The sequence below is a fragment of the Mesocricetus auratus genome, unplaced genomic scaffold (genome assembly GCF_017639785.1).
Source record: "Mesocricetus auratus isolate SY011 unplaced genomic scaffold, BCM_Maur_2.0 Super-Scaffold_100007, whole genome shotgun sequence".
In the NCBI taxonomy this organism is placed as follows: domain Eukaryota; kingdom Metazoa; phylum Chordata; class Mammalia; order Rodentia; family Cricetidae; genus Mesocricetus; species Mesocricetus auratus.
In genome coordinates, this window is record NW_024429191.1 from 24,021,583 (window position 1) to 24,046,141 (window position 24,559).

Sequence of the window (24,559 nt, forward strand, 5' to 3'; positions counted from 1 at the left end):
TATTTAGTTAGGGTGTTCACTGCTGTGAAGAGATGCCATGACCCCTGCAATCTTACAAAGGGAAACATTTAATTGGGGCTGGCTTACAGTTCAGAGGTTCAATCCACTATCATCATGGCAAGAAACATGGATGCATGCAGACAGATATGATGCTTGGGAAGGAGCTGAGAGTTCTCCATCTTGATTGCAGGCAGTAAGAAGAGAATGCCACACTAGGTGTGGCTTGCACATCTGAGATCTAAAAGCCCAACCCCAGTGACCACTTCCTCCAGTCATTACAATAAAAACATTCCATACATTGCCCAAAATGTTCCCTGCATAGAGCAAAACAGCCTACAAAGAGGGGACATTAAAACTATACTCAGAGCTCAAAACAATCTACCTGGAGAAGATTAGTTGAAAGGCAATATTGATGTTTTGAAAGATAGGAAAAAAGAGAAGCACTGGTAGGAGAAAGAGTGGCAGAAGCCTGTTTTTTTTTGGCTCACAGGTCAATTGTTTTTCATACCTGTCCTTGCAGAAGTATATTAATGCCATTCCCTCACAGTTCTGCTAGGCATCCTGTGAACAGCATTCTCTAGTTAGCAAGTTGAGTGTTTTTCTTGGAGTTTCTGGTGTATTTTATTTTGTTAGTACATTTTCAGTATAGTCAAGGCCTTGAGAAGTCTTGGTACAAGAGACTATTTTAAGGTTGGTTTATTTTTATTTTGTGTGTATGGGAGTTTTTCCTGCACATATGTATATGTACCATGTGTGTGCCAGGTGCCTGAGGGGGGCAGAAGAGGGCATAGGATCCTTTAGGACTGGAATTATCTACAGTGTGAGCTGCTGAGAGCTGGGAACCAAGCCCTTGTTCTCTGCAAGAACAGTAAGTCCTCTTCACTACTGAGCAATCTCTGCAGCCCTGGGTGCTTGACAGAGTGTGATCTCTGAAAAGAAACTGCTTTGATTTGAGTCCTGGTTCCACTCCTTCTCTGCCTGTTTGTCACCGAACAGCAATGTGATCTGTGAACAGCTAGCTCTGTTGACTTGCTGTAATAGCCCCTTTGTAGGAGGATTTCTAAGGTAGTTAGATTAGATGGGGCATCTACGGCTCTCAGGAGATATGTTTCAAGAGTGCTCCATGGGGCAGTGTGTTTCAAATGTAGTATTTCTCCAGAAGATCTCATCCCCAGGACTGTTGTCATTCTGAGAATCACATGTTACAAAGCTCCACTGAGCAGAAGGACAACTCACCTACCAGAGTCTATCTTGATAACACACAGCATCTTCTTGACTTCCAGGCAGTTGTGAAGGTGACATAGTATATGAGTGGAAATGATTTAGGAAAAGAATATTTATATGACACTATATAGATAATATTAGGAATGCTCCCAGCAGCCATCTGCAGGTCTCTCGTTGCTGGTAGAATCCTTATTTGTCTCAGCACAATTTTTAGTTACAGCAGGGGTCTTGATGAACTCTAGAATAACCTGGTATGCTTGTGGAGGATTACCTTCACCAGGTTAATTGACATGGGAAGATCTCTCCATTGTGGGTGGCATTATTCCCTGGGCTTGGGGTGTGTAAAATGAACCTGAACTGAGTATAAACATCCATCGCTCTGTCTGTTGACTGTGGATACAATGTGACCTCAAGTTCCCCTATTGTAATTTCCTCACTGTGATAAACTATAGCCTAGAACTGAGAGCCAAAATGAACCCCATTTCCTTAAGTTTTCATCAGGATGTTTTTTAATTGTGCCAGCTTGGAAGACAAAACAAAACTAAGACCAAGTTGTTTTAAGACAATTTGGGTATTCTTTCACATTCACAAATTTGCTTTCATCCCTAGTTTTCATTTTTATCCAGAGGATACCCTGTGATTCCAGTTCAGTCTAGTACTGTATGCTATTAAGTTGGTTTAGGGTCTATAATCATTACTTTTCTTATTGTTCTAACAAAGTACACAAGAAGCAACTTAAGGAGTAAGGATTTATTTGGGTTCACAAAGGAGATATGATCCATCAAGGTAGGGAAAGCATGGCGGCAGGAATACAGAGAGTGAACAGGAACTGGGTCTGGCTATAAAACTTCAAGCCCCTCCCAACCAGTGACTCATTTCCTCCAGCAAGGCTCCACTCCCTAAAGGTTCCAGGGTCTTTCCAAACACTAGATGGAGACCAAGTGTTCAAACTAACCACATCAGAATCTTAGAGAAGTATTTCAATTTTTATAAAAAGCAGAGATTAATGTTAAATGACCACAGTGATACATTTTTTCATTCTTTCTGTCTTGAAAACAGATGTGATGTGTAAAGCTAGAGCATCAACTTTTTGATAGTGAAATAATGAGCAAAGAGGCATAATTCTGAGAGTTAAGGATGGTGGACTAAATAGAAAGCAAAATTTTAATAGCATTTCTGAGTTGATGAGTTAAGCTCACTAGCTGATTGTGGGCTTCTTGTGAAGGGAGGGATACATAGCTTATTGTTTCTCTAATTGTTCATCTGATGTTCTGAAGTTCATTAACGAAAACCTTCTGACTATTATGATCCAGCACCAACACAAGAACTAGTTAATACAAACCTTTCACATTAGTTTCTTTTAACCCAAAGTTGATGGTGTCTGCAAATTATGACTGTGAAACTGTGATAGCTTGCCAGAATCCTTAAGAAATCCTAAGAATACTTACCATATATGGATGTAAGAGGGATAGAGTACTGTATCTTCTCCCCAAAGTCTGAGGAACTCAGAAAAAATGTATTGATTTAATTCCTATTCCTTTCCTCTGCATCACCTACATGCCTTCTTTATGGTTTCACGAGCTGTTGTGGATGGCGATATGTACATTCCAGTGAGGGTTTCTTCTGAATTTCTCAGGCAAATGTTCTTGCTTGTCTCTTCACCACACAGGTGACTTGTCAAGCTGAATGCACACCACCAGGAGGTCCCTTCCAGGAAGCCTCTTTCTCAGCAGGTGCACCTGTCAATCAGAGATGCAGACAGGACTGAATTGAAAATAATTTTCTTATTTCGACTGTAAAATCGGACTATCTGGATTCTGCATGTTACTGGGTCCAGTCTGTGAGGATCATGTTGAGATTTTCACTGTTGCGTTTATGTACAATAACATCAGGCTCTTTCCCTTTCTTGTGATACGATTATATATTTGTTATTTGGGGTAATTCTGTTCTCATAAAATGAGATGGGAAGTGTTTCATTTTCTTTTTGGAGATCCTGGAGGTATTAATTCCTTAACTGTTTGGTAGAATTCACTGATGAATCTACCTGGATATGGGCTTTTCTTTATGGTGGTTTCTGTAGGTTTTAATTCATTTTCTTTCTTGCTATAGATCTATTCAGACTAATTCTCCTTGAGGTGGGCCATGCCATTTCATTGTTTCCTGGACTATATCCATTCCATCTAAGTTTATCTAATTTACTAGAATATAGTTATTCATAGCGTCTCATTTTAATTCTTTTGATTTCTAAGGTTAGTGACAGTGTCCTATCCTGAATTATCCATTCCAGTAATGAGTCGTCCCAACCCCCACATCAACCTAGATAAAAGTTTATCAACTGATGTTTTCAAAGAACTCGCCTTTGGCTTTGTGGCTTTTTCTTCCTGTTTGTCTCTTCCAATTATGTTAACTCCCACTCACGTCTTTAGTGTGTTCTTCCTTCTGTTCTTTGGAAGTTTAGTTTTCTTTTATCCCTTGATGTCTTAAAGTGCATGGATGGATTACTTTTGAGATTTTCCCTTCTCTCTTACAACTATGAATTTTCCTCTAAGCACGGCTTCAGTGCATATCCTAAGTTTTAACAATCTCATCTTTTGTTTTTCAATTCACTTCTAAATGCTTCCTGAATTTATTTTTTTGTGTGTCTTCCTTGATCCACCAGTTTTGGGAGGGTCTCATTTAACCTCTGCATATCTGTGGAATTAATTTCTGCCTATTTCAGTTTTCTTACTTGATTTACATAAATAGACTTTCTTTTTTTCTATTTGTGCTCAGGGTTTTCAATGTTGGTTTTAAGAAATCCAGCACTTTCACTGTGAGGTAGGCTCATGAAGATATCCTACTGTTATGTTAGAAATCAACTTCATGGACTGATTTTCATATTTTTTGATAGTTTTTACCTGTGACATCTGATACTCTGGGCTTAGATTGTTTTCAAACACCTGCTTTTATTCTTCTATAAACCTAGTAGTTTTTTAAAGTAGGAATTAGAACCTGAACATATTTGCATCATTATTGACATACTATTAATTCATGCATTCAATACATTCATGTCAAATGTGCAGACATCCTTGGCATTGCTTTAGAAGATGGCACTTAGCTTAAATAAGAGTAATACACACACACACACACACACACACACACACAATAGTGGGTGATTATATGCAATGAACAAGCAGAGAGATGAACAAACTAGAGATGTTGGTAACTGCTGCAAAGGAAGCAGGGTAAGTATGAAGCCACAGAAGGCGATGCCAAGCTACACATGGTGAATTATCAGTAGATGCAGTCAGGCAGAGATCCACATGAGAGGCCATGGAGTGAAGTGGAGGCCATCAGTGAATTTCTATTTTAGTCTATGTGCTGTGGGAATCCAGTAGAAGGTCTTAAGAAGAGATTAGGGGTTGTGACGTCGGGAAACCATGGGAAGCAGGTTTCTGATGTTTAAACCTTGAATTTCCAATGGTAGGAATTTCCATGGATTCTTGGTTCACAGGGGCCAGCTATACACTTGACTTCTTCCTGTCATTTCCCAGTTTCATTCTTCCACAGACTCCTCTCAGTTCCCAAGAAGAGAATGGCAAGGTGACCTCCACTTGTATGCATGAAGCTTTTTCCATTCTGTTCTGTGCTTCCTGGTTCCCTCTCCCCACACCCTGTACACATGCAGGTCTTACACCTGCAAAGCCCTTTCAGTGTCTGTGATCACACATCTCCTCCCTGGCCCCTGACCTGATGCCTGAAGAGCTGTCTCATCTTGATTCCACAGTCACTATAGAAGCTAGCCACTCCCTGTCAATCACTCTGATCGAGAGTCTCCCACTTTGTGGAGTCCCTATTTTGAGGAGCAAAGTCTCTAAAAACAAGCGCTTCAGTGTCTCCGGTGGAAGGCTGGACTAAAATACCACTGCATCCCTTCTGCAGAGAAACATCTGCTTTTCTTTTCTTTATGTAGTTTCCTTAAAGAAAAGCATGCCCCAGGCCAGCACTTTCCCCTACTTGGGAAACTCTCTATTTAGTTCTGCAGCCCACTTTTTAATAGGGTCCTTTGGTGTTTTGGAGACTTGCTTCTTGAGTTCTTTGTAAATTTTGGAGATCAACCCTCTGTCAGATGTGGGATTAGTGAATATTTTTTCCCATTCTGTGGGCTGCCTTTTTGTCTTGCTGACTGTGTCCTTTGCCTTACAGAAGCTTCTCAGTTTCAGTAGGTCCCATTTATTACATCTACACAATGGAGTACTATTCAGCAGAAAAAAGTAATGGAATCATGAGATTCGCAGGCAAATGGATGACACTAGAAGAAACCATCCTGAGTGAGGTAACCCAGTCACAAAAAGAGAAACATGGCATGTACTCTCTCATATATGGATTTTAGACATAGATCTGGGGAGTGCCAGCCTACAATCCTATGGCCAGAGAGTCTGGGAAACAGAAACTTCATTTAGTGGCTAATCGAAGAAGAGGCAGACTCCCTTGGTTAAGTACTGAGCTGAACTCAAGAAAGCCAGTAACAGAGAGGGAGGACTGATGATCAAAGGGATTAAGTCTGGGCTGGTTTAACCCCCAGAAACAGCTGACCAGACAAAGGTTAACTCTTGAATCCCAGGCATCAGCCTGGGAATCCAGCATGGGACTGATCAAGACCCCCCTGAATCTGGGTGTCAGTGAGGAGGCCTAGGTAATCTATTGAGCCTTGGGCAGCAGATCAGTACCCATCCCAAGTATACACACGGACTTTGGACTCCCATAGAACAATGTGAGGTGCACTCTCACCCTGAACTCTTGGGGAAGGGTCTAGGCCCTGCCCTATATGAAATGACAGACTATGGACACCCCCATGGAGGGCCTCACCCTCCCTGGGGGAATGAGAGGATAACAGGGGGGTTGGGTGGAGGGCACAGGAGGAGGGGAGGGAAAGGGAGAGGGACCTGGAACTGACTTGTGAAGCAACCTTGTTTCTTATCTAAATTTAAACTGGAAAATAAAATTAAATTAAATTTAAAAAAGGAAAAAAATAAAATAACAAAAAAAAAGAAAGAGTGAGTAGGACTGAAGAGATAACTCAGCCATTAAACCAAACATATAAGAAAACCTGACAAAATATGTTCATTGATGTAAATAAATATGACAGATTCATGCAATGAGGGTGCACACTTGCAACCCCAGAATAAGGCAGGAGGATTGTGAATTCAAGGACATTCTGGCCTTCATAGTGAAACCCTTGATAGAGAAATGAGCACAGAGAGAAAAGGAGAGTGGGAGAGAGACAGACAGAGAGAGAGAGAGAGAGAGAGAGAGAGAGAGAGAGAGAGAGAGAGAGAGAGAGAGAGAGAGATCCCTTACAATCCACTCCGATGTAATGCCATGACTTGTCTGAAAACTAGGACACAGAATTTGAGGACAGATGCCAAGGCTGATGAGAAATGAGGATTAGGGAAGCTTCTGGAAGCTTTGAAACACAATCTCAGCTCAAGCCCCAGGCAGACAGCAAGGCTAGGGAATTCAGCTCACCCACTCTACCTAGAAACCTTTGGCTCAGATTGTGTTTGGCACCCAAAGGGATGGGCTTCAGGAGTGGGTTTGTGGTGTAGACATTGGCTGACATGTATTTATCACACCCACAAAGCACAGCCTCTGATGTTTGGAAGTCACAGTGGAGAAACAGAGCATGGAGCCGAAGACACATTAGATTTAGGATTAGATCTGCTGTAAGTACTTTTGGTCTAGGAGATTTCTGTAAATTCTCTTTCCTCTGCTGTGGTAACTTTGTCTCTACAAGAAGAAACAGGACAGATTGCATTAAAAGTCATTTCAATTCCAATATTCTATGATGGTGGAAACATAGCTGTCCCTGACTTTCCAGATTCCTTAGGAAGTGCCTAGAGAAAAGCCTTTCGGAGTCTTGGGATCCCAACAGTCATGTTCATCCATATGTACAAGCATATTCCTGGCAGGATTACATGCAATAACCCTAAACTCTGAACAGCCCATGTATATGCTTAGAATAAAATACAAGAATCTTGGTACTTCCACACGATGAAACATTGTAGCCACAACACAGAATGAACAACAGCTACACATAGAACCATGGGTACATCTCACCAGCACGTTGAGCAAAAAATGTCAGACACAGAACAGTATGTTGGGCACCATCCCATTTATATGCAGGGTCAAACAATGGGGATAAGTTAATTGCAAGCCAGGAGAGTGCATATCCTTTTGGAAGACAGGGAGGTTAACATCAGAGAGAACATGAAGCGGTTTAGGTTTCATTGACTGTAAAGTTCAGCCTCTGGGTTAGGCAGATGAGTTAATTTTGTGAATACTAATGGAACTGTATATTACTGATTTCCATATACATTACACTTCAATACAATAGATTTGCATGGAAATAAAAGCTTGAATATGCAAATCTTGTTTGGAGTACATGTCTCCCGTGAGGACCAAAGAGTCACATTCTTGCAGGAGGTTCATATCTTCACCCAACTTCTCGATGTGGGAGAAAATGGCCCATTCTGATGTCTTAAAGTGAAAGCCCTTGGTAATTCTAAGTCACTCTTCGTGCCCTTGTCTCCCCTGGACAGGTCCATGCTGGTGCTCTCAGATGTGATGTTAATTAAGCCAGTGAGGTGGTGAAGAGCAGGGGTCCTGGATAGTAGTAGGACTAGAGAGGGCTGTAGCGATCAGTGTCATAGCTGCTCTCCCAGGCACCATGCCCAGGCACCATTCATCAGTCTTTGGCTATTTGCTCATGTAAGCTCTGCTTTTTTTCTTATGCGTATATCTCTGCCAGACTTTCCCTGAAACCCAAAATCAAACCATAACTTACTCTTTAAAAAAAAGCTATGAAAATTAACACAGGTGTGGCAGAGAATGATGATGTTCAGTTAAAAAGTCTGCTTGTCACAACCTAGAATCACTTGAAAAAGCAGTCTCAATGGAAGCCTGTGGGCCTCCAGGATAACCTGTGGGCTAATCTATGGGGGATTGTCTGTATTGCTAATTGAAGTGGGGAGATTCACCCCAGTATGGGCAACACCATTTTATGGACAGTTGAGCAGCAACCAAGGACTATTTTATTCTCTTTGCTCTTGGCTGTGGACAGGACATGACTAGCTAGCTGTGTGAGTTCCTGCTTTGATATGCCTAAAGTGATCAACTATAGCCTGAAACTATAACCCAGATAAACCATTTCCTCTTTTACACTTTTTTCTTTTTCTTCTTTCTTTTTTTTTTTAATTTTGTCAAACTCTCACAGCAACAGAAATGGAACTGGAACAAGAGGGAAGGTAGAGCCTCCAGTAAACACCAGGAGAAACCCACAGGTCAGAATAGGCAAATAATAACCTTCTTGTCATTAGATAAACATGGTGTTTCTATTGGTAGACTAGATCATCTGTGTGGGGGAGGAGGTTTCTTAAAGGAGGAGGAATAAGACACTTCCTGGGGTGAGATGGGATGGGATGAGATGGGATGGGTGAGAGAAGAGAGGAAGATAAAAGGATCAGTATATTAGCTGCTTAGGGCTACCACAATGGTGAACCATTAAGTGGTTCCTTGACACAGTTGTATTCTTTCAGGGTTCTGGAGGCTACAAGTATGAAGTTAAGGAGCTGGCAAGGCTGGTTCCTTCTAGAAGCCTCCAGGGAAGGATTAGTAACATACCTTTCTCATGGCTTTTAGTGGATGCTGGGAATCTTTAGCTTGCCTTAGGGATCATTTTGTTGTCCTCTCATGTGTCCTGATGTATCCAGGTTTCTTCTGGTTATAAGGATACCTGTTACTGAGTAAGTGCAGACCCAAACCTACTCTAATTTCAGTTTTGCTTAATCACATCTGCATAGTTTTCTAAGGCTGCCATAACAAAGCTGCATGTGTTGGGTGACTTACACAGAAAAGATGTATTTGTGGGTAGCTCTGGGAACTATGTTTAACCTGTCAGCAGGGTGAGTTCTTCCCGACAGCTATGAGAGAAGGTGTGCCATATTCAAACTCTGTCTCTTCAATTAACTTTCTCTAAGTATGTGTCTGTCTCTGTCCAAATTTCCCTCCTATAAGGATGCTAGGAATATCATCATAGCAGGGCTCTCTAATATATGTATTTCTGTAAATGATTTACTTCACTTGGAAACTAAGAATCCAATGTATCTGGTATGTGTGTGTGTGGGGGGGTGATGATTCAACACATATGAATTAGCCTGGATTCTTCAGAGCAACAGAACCGCTAGGGTTACTATTGTTGTAATGAAACACCATAACCAAAAGCCACTTAGGAGGAAAATGTTTTTCACACTTCCACATCATTATTAGTCACCGCAGGAAGTTAGGACATAAACTCAAACAGGGCAGGAACCTGGAGGCAGTAACTGATGCAGAGGCCATAGTGCTACTTACTGGATTGCTTCTCATGGCTTTCTCAGCCTGCTTTCTAATGGAACCTAAGACTATCAGCCCAGGGGTGGCACAACCCACAATAGGCTGGTCCCTCCCCCATCAATGACTTGTTAAGAAAATGCTCTACAAGTTTGCCTACAGCCCATCGTATGGAGGCATTTTTTCCATTGTGTTTCTCTTCTCTCAGATGACTATGGTTGTGTCAAATTGACATAAAACCAGTCAAACTACCAGCAATGGCTGTCTCACAATGGAGAGGCCAAGCTTCTAGTAGATGCTCAGTCCACCAGGCAGATGGCTCAGCATTTCTAGCCTACACCGAAGGCCTGGAAGGTTTCTGATGGTCTATGATGGCAGCTCAAAGAAGCTGGATCTATTATCAGTAGAGGACGCTGAAGCAACAGGACAGATGAACTTGACAACAAGAGTGAGGGCAAGCTTTCTTTTTCCATGACCTTTTCTCTGCACTGCCACCAGAAGGTGCCACCCACATTTACGGTGAATCCTCCCTTTTCAAATAATCCGATCAAAATGTCTCCCTGTGGAAGTGGACAGCAGTTTGCATTTTAGTTGATTCTGGATGCAATTAGGTTGACAACCAACATTAGCACAGCAATCTGCAAACAGTCAATCTCCAGATGGTATTTTTATTGACCTATAGTGTGAGTCAGGACTGCAACTTTGCTTTCTGAGGAACATAATTCAGTCTATAGCATTGGGCTTCCAAGAATCGTGGGAATTTCCAGATCAGGTGATAAATGCAGGGACCCCATGACTGAGCTCTCTACTGTAATGCACACTGAAAACTGGCTGTGTATTTGCCATTAACTGTCTGCTCCCTCATTGTTCCCAGCAGGGAGCTCTTGCTGTGGCGGCTGGTGCTGATCACCAACCTGAAAGAATACAGGCTTGCTGTGAGATGGGCTTCTGAGCATGCCTATTGGGATTATCTTGACTTCATTAACTGAGGTGAGAAGACTTACCCACTGGTGGATGGCATCATTCTCTGGTGGGGGGGGGTCCTGGACTGTATAGGTGAGGAAAGGGGACTGAGTTAATGTATGAATTCATAACTTTCTGCTTCTTGATTGTGGATGTGATGTGATCAGCCCCTGCCTCTGTGACTTCCCTGCCACAACAAACTGTAACCTCAACTATAAAGCAAAAATAAGTCTTTCCTCTTTGAAGTTTCTTTTCTCAGGATTTCTTTTTTTAGACAACTGCATCAGGAAAAGTAACTAAGTCAGGGGACTATGGCTTATTATCCCCCATAGTATTTCCAAATTAGGGGTTACCACATTTTGGATATTCAACAGATATTTCTTGGTCTCAACTGGATTGCTTCATGATCACTTACAAAAATTGTCTTGTTTCATATTGTGCTATAAATCATGAGCTAATAAGCAAGCCAAACATGCTGTTGGATGAGTGTGTAAATTATGAGATCATGGACTGTTGGAATCAGGGTACTCTAGAGATTTTCTCATCTAGCAGTGGCACATGACCATCATGCATCTCACCATTCCTTCTTCTGCACCTGTGGTAGACATCACGAATCTATCATGCCATTCTTTCCCAGTAAGCTGGGATGCAGGTTCAGAATCCTTAATATGAAATTCAAAACATGGAAACAAGTTTTCTTGTCTCCATGCCTTCCAACAGATGAGAAAATCAGGATTCATTATAAGGAAATTCATCCAAGTGGAGGCAGAGATGGTGGCCCTGTCTCTTGACCTCTAGGGCCATGTTTATTCTTCCTCTATTCCCACAAAGCTCACACCACTGACTCATATTACATTAAGCAATGCTGAATCACAGTGAGAAGAAAAAAATCATCCTGGTTTTTAACCTTCTGATCATGTCACAGAAAACATCCCAATTTGATGATGTAGGATCTTTAAAGCACTAATTCGGTTTGGTTTTTAATGAAAGTGTAAGCCCAGTACCAGAGTCTCCACACGATAGCATCTACTTTGAATTTAATGACATTTCGTTTTCCCTTTATTGATGTTTATAGTAACCATCTAGCTATGATAAACTTCCCACATGTGGCAGTGATAAAATATTCCTTCTTAAATAAACTCATTAATTATTTCCAAAAGCCAGTACAGAAAAGAAATATTAAAGATAATATAGGTAGCACAAATATGCGACAAAATAAAAAAAGCCAAGAATATCCTGTACCCACCAAGAGCATATCCTCATTAAAGGATCCTCAACATTCTTTCCAGGACAAAGGTCTCTTTTCCCCTCCTCTCCAGGAGAGTATTTCCATTTGCCTTGTCTCCTGTCCCTTTCATTTCCTTCCGGCCTTCTCCCTGGGTTCTAGTCTGCCAGCCACCACCTTCCCAGTTGCTAGACTCTGTCATTTTCAGCACAGCTCTCTCCATCTGCCAACACCCGGGTTGACTCTGCCTCTCTGCAAACCATATGGCCTGGCAGACGAGGCGGACTCAGTGTTGATCCAAGAAGAGAAAGCAATCGCAGCTCCATCCTTCTCAGCAGGAGGATGGAGGCACACTTGCCCACCCGCCTCTTCTCTCAGCCCAGGGAAAGCAGGCCCCAAGGAGCCACCTGTGCGTGGTGCCTCCCTCCTCCACAGCCTCTGTTCTTAGACGTTCTGGGCTCTCTCTTGGGAAGAAGCATCCTCAGGCACACTTGTAGCAGAGAACTTTCCAATGGGCCAGTAGCCGTACTCCTAGGAGCAGAAGGCCCACAGAGGTGGTGTAGCTTGCTAGGACCCTGGAGGTGGGTCAGATTGGGGGAGGGGTCCTGGAGTCCGGAAATGCTGATTGGGAAGCCAGCTCCCCCTGGAGGTCAGCCTGCTTATGTATATACTCTCACGATTGGCAGGGTGCAGTAAAGCCATAGTAGCCCATCAGAGAGAAGAAAAAGAAGTTGAGAAAGAAAGAAGTGCATGGACAAAGGAGGGAAACAATAGAAGAGCAGAAGGTAGACATACCCAAGACTTGTAAGATTTTCTGATGTCAAATAAAAGGTGCTGGGAATAGTCATTCCAAACAACTAGTGGGTATAACTCACCTCCTAAATAAAACTCAGTAAGGGCAGAAAAAAGTGCTAACAGAGCCCCAACTGTGCAGTGGTTGGCTTTCATCCAACAAATATTTGGATGCCTACTATGTGTCAAGGAGCTCCAACAGGGCAATTTGTCTTTACCTTCACAAATTCAACACTAGAACAGCTTAGTAGGGTCACTGTGAACTTCTGGGTACTGGGAGTCAGACTGCTGGAGTTTGAAGCCTGAGACTCACATCTCAGCTATGTAACGTTCAGTATCTAATGAGACCAAGAGCATCTCCTTAGCTATAAAACGGGAAAAGCTCTATTTAACGGTGAAGATGCAAAGACAAAAACAAACTGAGTGGTACGAGTGTAATGACACCTTAGTGCAGTTTTAATTTGCATTTCCCTAATAACCAATGACACTTAACATCTGCCTATGTGCTCCTTTGCATATCTTTTTTAGTAGTGAATCTATTCCCATCTTTTTCCCTTTCTGGGTCATCTGCAACATTACTAAGCTAGTGGGCCTTCTATATAGTCTGCATGCAATTCCTTTATCAGATATGTAGCTTATGGGTATTTTCCCCAAGTTCTGACTTTGTCTTTTCATTTTCTTAACTTCATTTCTTTAAAAATGCAAAAATTCCTAAATCTTAAAAGTGCAGTTTATTAAGTTCTTTTCTATAAATTGTCCTTTTCAGTGCATTTTGATTAAGTTTGTCATTATATCTTATGATTCACTTTGATTTTGTGCCAGGGTCAATCAAGGTTCATTTTGCTTGCATGCAGCTAACAACATTGTTTATAATTTCTCCTTAACAGATGAGAACAGTGAGGCCCAAAGAGGCCAGCTAAGGTTCTCGAAGTCACACAGCTTATGAGTGATTGAGCAACACTTGAACCCAGTACTTCTGATTGCAAGCAGGGTCCCGCTTACATGTTGTCTCTACTGCCTAGGTAATGATGCTTTACTTGATCTTGTGTCAAGCTCAAGGGTTGGTGACAGGTAGAACCCCGTTTCAAGTTCTGGCTCTACAACTTACTCTAGGAAAGTCACTTTGATTATTTTTCATTTGGAAAACTGAGCTAATGAAAATATTCTCTCATGATGTTGTGAGGACTCCTCCTAATGTCTGTGAAATGCTTAGCACATGTCCAGCATGAAGCTTGCGATCCATGCAGGTTTGTTTGCTGGGAAGTCCCCTCTTCTTGGTCTTCTCTTTGACTGAGCCCACGCCGGGCCTTTTCTGAATCTACTACATTCTAAGTTGACACTGCAAGTTTGGGATTGTAAATAAGAAATGCCAGAGAGAAGCTGTCCCACAAGCTGATCAACTGGTAGAAACTTCAGTGACTATGTAAAGTTTGGAATGCTGTTATAACCTAATTAAAATTTCATTAGGGATATCTTTAGGTCCCTAAGACATGGACCTTACCCACATCTGTATCAGACTTAACATCCTGGCAAATAGATATATACCTTTGAAATGTATTAACTTCACAGAGCTAAGGATGCAATCAGATAATATCTGAGGCCTAGAGTAGAGATTCTTCTGCCTGCTGTAACTGCCCACTTAATGTTTCCACCAGCATAGTCTTAAAATGCCTTGATTTTTTTATGTGATGGTTTAAATAGGAATTGTCCCCCATTCATGTGCTTGAATGCTTGGTCCATAAGGAATGGCACTAATGGAAGTTTGGCCTTGTTGTAGGGAACATGTCACTGTGGGGGCAGCCTTTGAGGTCTTAAATGCTCAAGCTACACCCAGTATGGCATACAGTCTCCTTCTGCTGTCTGCCAATCAAGATGCAGAACTCTCAGCTCCTTCTCCAGCACTATATCTGCCATGCTTCCCACCATGATGATAATGGACTAAACCTCAGAAACTGTAAGTCAGCCCCAATGAAATGTTTTCCTTTACAATAGTTGTCATGATCATGGTATCTCTTCACAGCAATAGAAACCCTAAGAGAGTTTATAATTTCCTTTGTTCTGTTACTATAGAAACCAAATTAAACAGCTTCTACATTGGAACATGGAACATGGGTGTCTTTATTAATGTTTTATTGCTGTGATAAGACACCATGGCTAAGGCAGCTTATAGAAAAAAGAGTTCATTGAGGGCTTACAGTTCCAGACTGTTAGAGTCCATGGCCATGTTGGGGAGCATGGTAGTAGGCAGATAGGCATTGTGCTGGAGCAGTAGCTGAAGGCCTACACCTGATACATGAGCATGAGGCAGAGAGAGAGAGAGAGAGAGAGAGAGAGAGAGAGAGAGAGAGAGAGAGAGAGAGAGAGAGAGCCAGTGACACATCTTCTCCAGCAAAACTATAACTTCTAATCCTTTCTGAACCATTCCACCAACTGGGGATCAAATATCCAAACAGATGGACCTATGGGAGCCATTCTCATCTAAGCCATCTCACTGTGGTAAACTAGTTCTCTGTTTACTGGGCTGTAATTACTTAAACTGGACTCTAGAATAAACTGTCTCTTACTCCCTTTGAGGAGAGAGGTATGCTTTTCCATCAACACAATAAAGTAAGAAAAGAGATAGGCACTCTTAAAACTGGAATTATGATATGTGGCTTTGGTCATTCAATACTGGAATGACATATTTGCTTAGCAGACATTTTACTCTAAAACTGTTTTGGCAAAGCCTATCCAAGTTCCCCAAATGAGAGAAAGGTGTGGATATGAAATTGGAGGCTGTGATTATTCAACACCAAGATGGTCTGTTGTCAATCCAACCTTCTGGTACTCATGCCCTGTGTAAACTTCCCCTTAAAAGTAGCCAGAATCTGTCACTTGTTTCAAACTAATGGTGTTTGATGATGGACTATTGTAGATCTACATAAGACTGAAACCCTGGTCTTAACTAAGGATGCTTCTATCTGCCAGTAGCATGAACTGAGGGCCTCAGTCAAGTAGATCATAAGTAAATATATTTGGGAAAATAAAAAACAAAATAAAACCCCGACACAACCAGAAGTATCTAGCTAAGTTGTGTCTAGAATCCTGCACATAGCTACTGAGCTACTGTCTTCTGCAATGGTTTCTTAGGTAGCATAGACAATGATATAGAAACCAAGATAACAAAGTAGGAGAAGATCCAAGCAAATTCAAGGATGCAACAGGAGCAGTACCTCATACCTGTAAGGGTTCCCTCTCTGTCCTTCTAAATATGCAGTGGTGTGTATCTTGATGAAACCTACCCACCTCTTCCTTGGATCTTCTTCTACTTCCCTGACAAGCCACTGTAGAATTAGCTCACTTGAAAATGGATTCTTTTATGGTAGGAAAGGCCTCATCATTGGGCAGCCCCACAAAATGGGAGGACATAGAGCCAGTGGGTTAGAGAAATTCTTCCTCTGTTACCGACAGCTGGACATGCTTATTTTTTTCTCTTCTACATAAGGGGTGGGGTCTGCTACCCCACTTATGACTGATCTTAGCTACAACTAATTTCTCCAATTAAAAAAAGGTTTCTAGCATTTCATATGCTAATTGACTAACTCACAGTATTGATTCAGCTAAGGCCTCTTGAAATACTAATTAAGCACTCACTCTTTAGAGGGTTGATTACTGTTAACTTGCATACATACATGTATACCACTTACAGTGAAGTATTTTAAGTAAATTACCATGCGTAAAATATGCCACTAAGAAACCCTAATTTTGTTTGGGTTCCTCAGTACACAGCCCTAAGAGATGATGATGATGTCTGTATCTGCTAAATACATGATGATAAACTTGGTGTGTTCCTTCCAGGTACTTTTCTAACCTTCCCTGTGGTCATAAGTATCCATATGATTGAGTCCTGGTCTAGAAAAGAAAGGGGGAAAGCATAGTATGCTGCTACATACACCGGTAGCCCAGCAATCGGAAGGTTGAGGTAGGAAGATTGTGAGTTCAAAGCCAACCTGGGCAGTATAGGGAGATTATATTGAAGAAGGAGGAGGAGAGGGAGGAGGAGGAGGAGGAAGAGGAGGAGAAAAAGAAATTGAAGAAAGGATAAAAAACTTTGTAGAAAAATAATGACTATCGAGTGACCTAACCACTGTGAAACAGGCAAACAACAGCATCCCCCCACTAAAAATAAAAAGAGGCACATATGAGATCGTTTCTCACCCATGTGTATGCATTTGTTTCCTTGCTTCTGTATGTGGTTAGAAGAAAATATGATGTTCTACAGTTGAGGCAGATGCTTTGTGTTCATGAGACTTCCAGCATAAGGATGGAAAACTCAAGTACTATCACAGAGTGAAAAGGTTCTGATGACTGTTTTGAGTTATTCTGTTTATTAATACTATGATAAAATACTGTAAACAATGCAAACTTATTTCTTCTGCTTCTTGAGACTGAAACATATAGAATTCACGTTTTAGAGATGGCTCACTCATGCTGGCACCAACTTTTTGGATCCTCATATGGCCAAAAGCCTAACTAGTCTCTGGAGCCCTTTTGTAAATTACTTACTTCATTTATGAGGACAGATGCTTCAGACCTGACCTCTCCCCAAGACCCCATTACTACTACTACATTAGTTCTTGGGTTTCAAGGGACTTCTGTTCTTTTTCAATTAAAAGTAACCATGTCTATAGGTGTAGTAGTGTAGTGAGTACTAGTTAGATTTTCTGTTGCCTACAATACAAAGTATGCCAACAGATAGATACACTGGTCCTGTATAATAAGGATTTAAAGAAGAAGAGATTTTTTTTCTGAGCCGTTTGTTTCCCCAACACACGCATTGCACGCGTGCGCGCGCGCGCGCGCGCACACACACACACACACACACACACACACACACACACATTGCTTTCACTCCCAAAATGGAACTATCTTCCTTAATGAGTCAGGGAACTCAAGTTCTTTTTTTTCCCAAAACACATCTAAATGTTCTGTCATCAGGTGCCATCACTGCTACTTTAAGAATCCATACAATTGTGATAGAAATGAGTGAGGTATTTTGTCAGCACTCCCACTGAATCATGAGTCTTAGGTGCTCTTAGTTTTTATGTACTATGCTGTGGACTCTCAGAAGAGGTGGTACTTAGTACCATCTTTTGCTCCCTGGTCTCCAATGCCTCTTTCATTGAATATTTTATTCTACTTAGTATATTAGGACTTTGTACAGAATGTGTTCTGAACCCCCCCACTTGCCTTATCGTCTAAAATCTTGTCAGTATGGGAAGTTTGGGAGATTATGGTAACAAGACAAACAAGTTGGTATCTATAGGTTAATATAAGTCTTAATGTTATTGTGGAGTGTTTTTGACTGTTCTGTTTCTTCAATTTCAGAACATTATTAGTTGCATCTTTCCTAACTCTTTGTTTTAGTTTGATTCATGTGACTTTGATAAAACATCCTGACCAAAAGCAATTTAGGGGAGGAAGGGACTTATTTAGTTTAAAATTCCAGGTAACAATCTGTCACTAAGGGAAAGTCAAGGCAGGAACTCAAGCAAATAGTCACAAAATATATACAATCAAGAGTAGATAGAAATAAACTTATCCTTGCTGCTTGCTTCTACTCAGCTATTTTTCTTCAGGACCCTCTACCTAGGGAATGATGCTACCCACAGTGGACTAGTTAAACTAAAAATCAAGACAATCCTCCACAGACATGCCCACAGGATAACTTGATATAGCTAATTCTGCATTTAGATAACCTCTTCCCAGGTGACTCTAGGTAGTATCAGGATGACAATCAAAACTATCCTGCATACCATTTCACGATCAAGATAAGGATTAAAGGATTTAAATGAGAGATTATTTGTAACTGTCCTTGAAACTTGGCCACCTGGATCTGCTCATGGTTCCAATACTTATTGAATGAATGGCTCTGAGCAAGCTACTTAAATGCTCATAACCTAAGCTTTCTCATTTGTAAAATGGGAATAAAAATAATTCCTGTTTCACAGAGGCCTTTTCAGTCTAAAATGAGGTAATGGTATACACAGACTATATATAATAGCAACCTACAAAGTAAGATTACTGTCACCTCCATTATCATCACCATCATCATCTTCATCATCACTGATCACCACCAACAACATTACCATCTCTGGAATGGCTATGACCATGTGTGGGCATTATGTTAATGCCAATTAAGGAATATCAACAAAACCAACAGGATCAAACAATTTTAGGGAGAACAGAGAAAAAAAGAAGAGATAAGAAAATGAGAGATAAGAAAGGTATGGGAAAGAGGAGAAAAGAAAGGTGAAGGGAACAGTGAGTGGTGAAAGAAACAGAATAAAAAAAATCACATAGCAATGTGCCAAACTGTGCAGACTAGAAATAAGGGCTGGGTGGCGAGATCAGGCAGGCATCGCTGTAACTTTAAGGGAAGCATCATTCAAAATATGGGGTTTCCCACACAATTCCATTGGTATGCCCAAGCTGCATTCCTAGGATGAAAGCCAGCTCTTCACCTCAGGGCACTCTCTGAAATGATCATTCTTCCCACCACAAAATCTTTCCCAGGAAAAGGACATAGCTGAAGTGGGTGTAAAGCAATAGGACATTCAGGGTGGTAGGACACTGAAGGTAGCAATCTCATATTTGTGAGATTGGCCTCTGATTGTTGTTCCCATCACAGAGATGCCTAAGGGTTCTGTCGGTGAACAGAGAGCTGGAACCAAATAGTCAAGTGTGTGACTGACAAGAGGGTCCAGATGCCTTGCTTCCTGGTTCCAGCTACACACCAAATCTACAAGTTTACTTCCAAGTCCAACACTTTGACTTTAACCTTTCAGCTCCCCTCCACCTTCAGCAGAAAGGCCTTTACTCATTTTCTCATTTTGTGTGTTTCCTGGCTGCAATCTCAACTCTGAAATTCACATGTACATTCTCCCCGTAACATTTTTTCTACACTAATGTAAATGCCCAATAAACATATTGGCAGTTTGAAGAATAACTCATGTATGTAAAGGACCAAGCTGAGTGCCAAAGGATGTTCTATAACCTCTCACATCATATTTATTATTCTTTCACTCCATTTATAAGTTTGGTCTTTCATTCTTCCTCTATCTTACTACTCCATGGAGGCAGAGAAGTAAAGTCTTCCAAAACTCTTGAGTAAGTTGGCTTCAGGCACTGTAGATGAGAAAAAGCATCTTCACACACATTATAATTTGATGACCCACCAATCACCTCTTTAAACAGAGCAAGTTCCTGGGGGAACTTATGATCTCACTCAACAGAATTGGACTCGAGAGTCTTGTTATCAGCAAGATCAGGAGACTCACTGCCCTGACAGCAACAAAAAGCATCAAAACCAAACAGTAGACCATTTCTCTTTATAGCCACTGAGGATGGTGCAGACAGATGAATAAAATCCCCAGTCAGGTCAGTTGACATCTCAAGAGGAGTTGATATCTCAAGAGGAAAAAGGTAAACACTTGCCTCTGAGTATAACCCCAGCCACAGAAGGCCTTTCTCGAGTGAGGGTAGAGGGGTGGATACCATATCCATCTCTAGAAGAGTTGGATCTGAAGAAGGAGCAAGCTGGCTGGAAGCTGGAGAGCTCTAGGAATAGGAGAAGTCAGCCAGGGCCTAGGCTGTTTTGGTATGTTGGAATCTGTTGAACATTCCCACTCACCAGTCCTTCTTCATGCAATCACATTCCATAAGTGGAATAACCAGAAAGCCTGAACAAGATCTAGAAAGCCGAGGGAGAGATCAAAGTCTTATGACACTCAGGTCCCAAGGACACACAGAAAGGTTTCCTCCCACCCCAAGACACTTGGACTAGAGACGAACTAAATTTATAACTACAGGCAATAGAGCCTCATCCTTCTTAGTGGCTGCTAAGATTGCTGAGCCTACCCCTAATAGCAGATACACTCTCTGGGGGACCATAATCTGCCTCCATCTTGGTAGTAGTTACTTTTCTATTGCCCTGATACAATGCCATGACCAAGGCAAGTTATAAGAGGAAGTGTTTACTTGAGCTTATAGCTCCAGAGGGTTAAAATTTATGCTAGTGTAAGAAAGGCACCAGGTAACAGGCATGATGGTTGCAGCAGGAAGCTAAGGGTTCACATCTTGAACCACAAGCAGGAAACAGAGTAATAACTAGAAATGGCCTGAATCTTTTAACTATCAAAGCCAAACTCCAGTGATATACTTCCTCCAACAAGGCCATGCCTCCTAAAACTCCCAAACAGCACCATCAATTGGGAACCAAGTGCTCAAATGTCTGAGACTGTGGGAGAAATCTCATTCAAACCACCACAGACCCTAACTGGTCTTTTATGCAATCTTCAATTCAATTAAAATATTTTGGTATTTAGCTGGGCGGTGGTGGCACACGTCTTAAATCTCAACACTTGGGAGGTCAGCCTGATCTACAGAGTGAATTCCAGGACAGCCAGGGCTATGCAGAGAAATCTTGTCTCAAAAATCAAAACAAAACAAAACAAAACAAACAAGCAAAGATGGTATTTGAAGAAGCAGGCAAATGTGACATAACCAAGGGAAATAAAAGCCTGTCAATAGGATCATAGCAACAGATGATCAGAAAGGAACTTATTTTAAATGCTATAGTTTTCTATTTATTTATTTATTTATGTGTGCAGATGCATTGTCCAGGGTGGGTAAGAGCTAGAGCATTTGGCGTGTTCATAAGCCCTGGGGTTATCAAAGAGAAAACATTGCAAACAACAGCCAGTTTCCAGTAAAGTTACAGTGCACCCTTCCTATATCTCAGCATTCAAATTCTTATAGTACTTGTAAGATGGAATTGGAAATACAAGGAAGTGGCTAAGAACATTTGTGAGTCTTGCAGAAGACCCAGGTTCAGTTCCCAGCACCTACACCCAGCAGTTCTCAACTACCTGTAACTCTAGGTCCAGGAGATTCAACATCCTTTTCTGTCTGGCCTCCACCGTTACACACACACACACACACACACACACACACACACACACACACACACACATCATATACCTTCATACAGACCTATATGAATACATACAAATTTTTTTTAAAAATCTTTGGCCTTCAAGAGGTAGCTCAACAGGTAATGGCATGGATCGCTCTTGCAGATGATCTGAGTTTGGTTCCCAGCAATTGCATTGGATTGCTCACAACGACTTAGCACTAGCTTCAGGAAGATCTAATGCCTTTAGCCTCTTTTAATTACCCATATTATTGAAAAAATAAATCTTTTTTAATGAAAGAACATTTATAGTATATTTGTTTATCACAGCCCCAAAGGAAAAAGTAATAATTTGAATGACCAGGAAGGAGAGACCTGACAGTGCTGCCCATTGCTTCCATGGGGCTCTGCTTACTAGAAAGGGAGGCATGCAATTGCTTAGGGCCACAGAATGGTGTTTAATATATAGCAAACAGGGAAGCCACATGCACAGGAAAAGCTACTATTTGATTTCAGTAGCAATGATAGTCAAGAACACAAAAGACTGAGAGAGGCAGAAGAGCAAATGCCTATCACTGCTCTCCTGCCCTCCATAGGTAACCCCACATGGAGAAACGGTGTTGTGTGCATTAATTAGAGTGGAGATAAGTTTTATGTGATAAAAATATTCCTGCATCTTGACTGGGGTGATGGTTTTATGGGTAAGTCATTGATTTAAAATATGCACGATTCCTAAGATGTGTGCATTTCATATAAATCATCTTAGTAAGATGCCTGGTGGGGGATGAAGAGCTCTAGAATTCACACTGTCCTGGGACTCTCCCTGCCTCCTCTTGGGTCTTTTCAGTGTCATCCCCGACTCTTTCTCTGGGACAGACACCACCTTTATGAGTGGGATATTTTATTTACCTTTGTAAGGATTTTATTTCTAAAAATGATTTTCTTGCTTATTGCAACAAATACAAGTAGGTAGAAATATATAAAGAAAATTTAGTCACAGAGTTGCACATGTCTATTATCCCAGCACTTGGGAGCTGAGGCAGAAGGATTCCTGTGACTTCAAAGCCAATCTGAGCAAAGAGCAAGACTTTGCCTCAAAATGTGAAAGGAAGGGAGAGAAGGAAGGAGGAAGGGAGGGAGAGAGGGAGGGAGGAAGGAAAGGATGGAGGGAGGGAGGAAGGAAAGGATGGAGGGAGTGAGGAAGGAAGGAAGGGAAGGAGATAGGGTGTCCCTTCATTGGTGTCCCTGTAAAGAGTCAACCAAACAGCTCCTCGACCCAGAAAGCTTCCTTTTATCCCACAGCGTAGGATCATGGACTGCATAAGGCCACTTACTATATTTGACTAGACCACAGAGCAAGGGTCAGCCCAGTGATAGAATATGCAGATTTAGGTCTATTGGTAGAGAAGTCCTCAGCCACCCGGCAGGTAACAGTAATCGATGGCACCCTCTGAGGACATCTGACACACATTCACAATATGCACCTGAGGACTGTCCTTACCCTTTCATCCTCATACTTTTTCTTCTTCATTCTTTATCTAACTCCCTGGTATGTGCACTTGCTGGTCATATTCTTCTCATATGATTTTTTGATTAATGACCCATATTTGCTATTCTAATTTTTCTCAGAGAGTTAAAATGAAATGTCATACATCTCCCTTTAAAAATATAAAGTGGGATTTTGCTATATGGCCCTTCTTTCATTTTTCATGTGTCCCAATGACATTTGCTTTGCAATCTCACAAGAAGCTAACTGTTCCTTTTCCAAGTGAGCTCAAGAGCATGGATGTATATTTCGAATGGAGGTCAAGTTCTAAGCTCTGCGTTGCAGGAAACACATTTGTAGACTTGCCTAACTTCATCTCTGAGTTCAGTGCCTTCTGAAATGTCTGGGGAAAGTCAAAAGACTAGGAAATAGAGTGCCTGGAGGTAGAAAAACTATTCTGTGCCTCCTGAGGATGAACTGCAGATGTATTCAGATGACTGAACCATATAATTTGGAAATTATAGCTGCTTGTTCATTTCAAACATGATCTACATGTCTAGGAGCCTACATGCATGTACATACTTGTGTACAAACTCTCTCTCTCTCTCTCTCTCTCTCTCTCTCTCTCTCTCTCTCTCTCTCTCTCCAGTACCTTCCTAGGAAAACAGTCAAATATGACTTGCAGAAAATTGTTTCTTGTAAAACAAAACTGTCTCTACCAATGTCAACTTGCAGCTTCTGGAGAGAATTAATTGCCCCTGGCAGCCACATTTTCTATCAACCCAAAGCTGTCCACACTGGTGTCCTTTGTCACCAGTCAGGAAATGAGGAGATTTAAGAATGAGGTGACCTGCGATTTGAGCAGCATATTGGCTTCTGGAATGTTCTCTTTATCTCCCTGGCAAATTTCCTGGAAGAACATCCCTCTGGCTGCCCCCAGCACAGTTGCCACTGCTCCGGTGTGGTATGTGTGGGGGAATCCAAGAGCAAGACAGGGTGGCCTGGAGACCTGCCCGAGGTTCATTACCAGAGAGGCTAGTCAGCTTGATATCAACCAAATTAAGGCTCAGAAAGTGTCCATTTGGCTGTAAGTCCAAATTTTCTGTGTCATTGACCCTTATTCCTCTCAAAGGCCCAAAATAAAATGGTAAAGGCTTAGCATCTAAACTCATAAACATGGCACACAAATTAATCATGATTCCGGTTCTGAGGTAGTTTTTTTCTAGTGGTAAAAAGGTCATTGTAAATGCCACGACACAGCCCATCTTCCTATAATGAACAGCTGCTTTCCTGAAAACAGCCATGCTAACCACCTCACCCTGTAATAATGCCTATCAGTTATCAGCAAAGGCCTCACACAATGTCTTCATTGACTCCTCATCAACCTTAGGACGTAAGTCCTATTACTATTACTATCTTCATTATCTTAACTTCATAAACAAAGAAACTGAGGCTGAGACCTTAACTGCCCTTTCCTTCCCCACCTCTTTTTTTAAACTATTCTTTATAGAACCTGAATTCAAAGTCTAACTCAAAGAAATCCAAT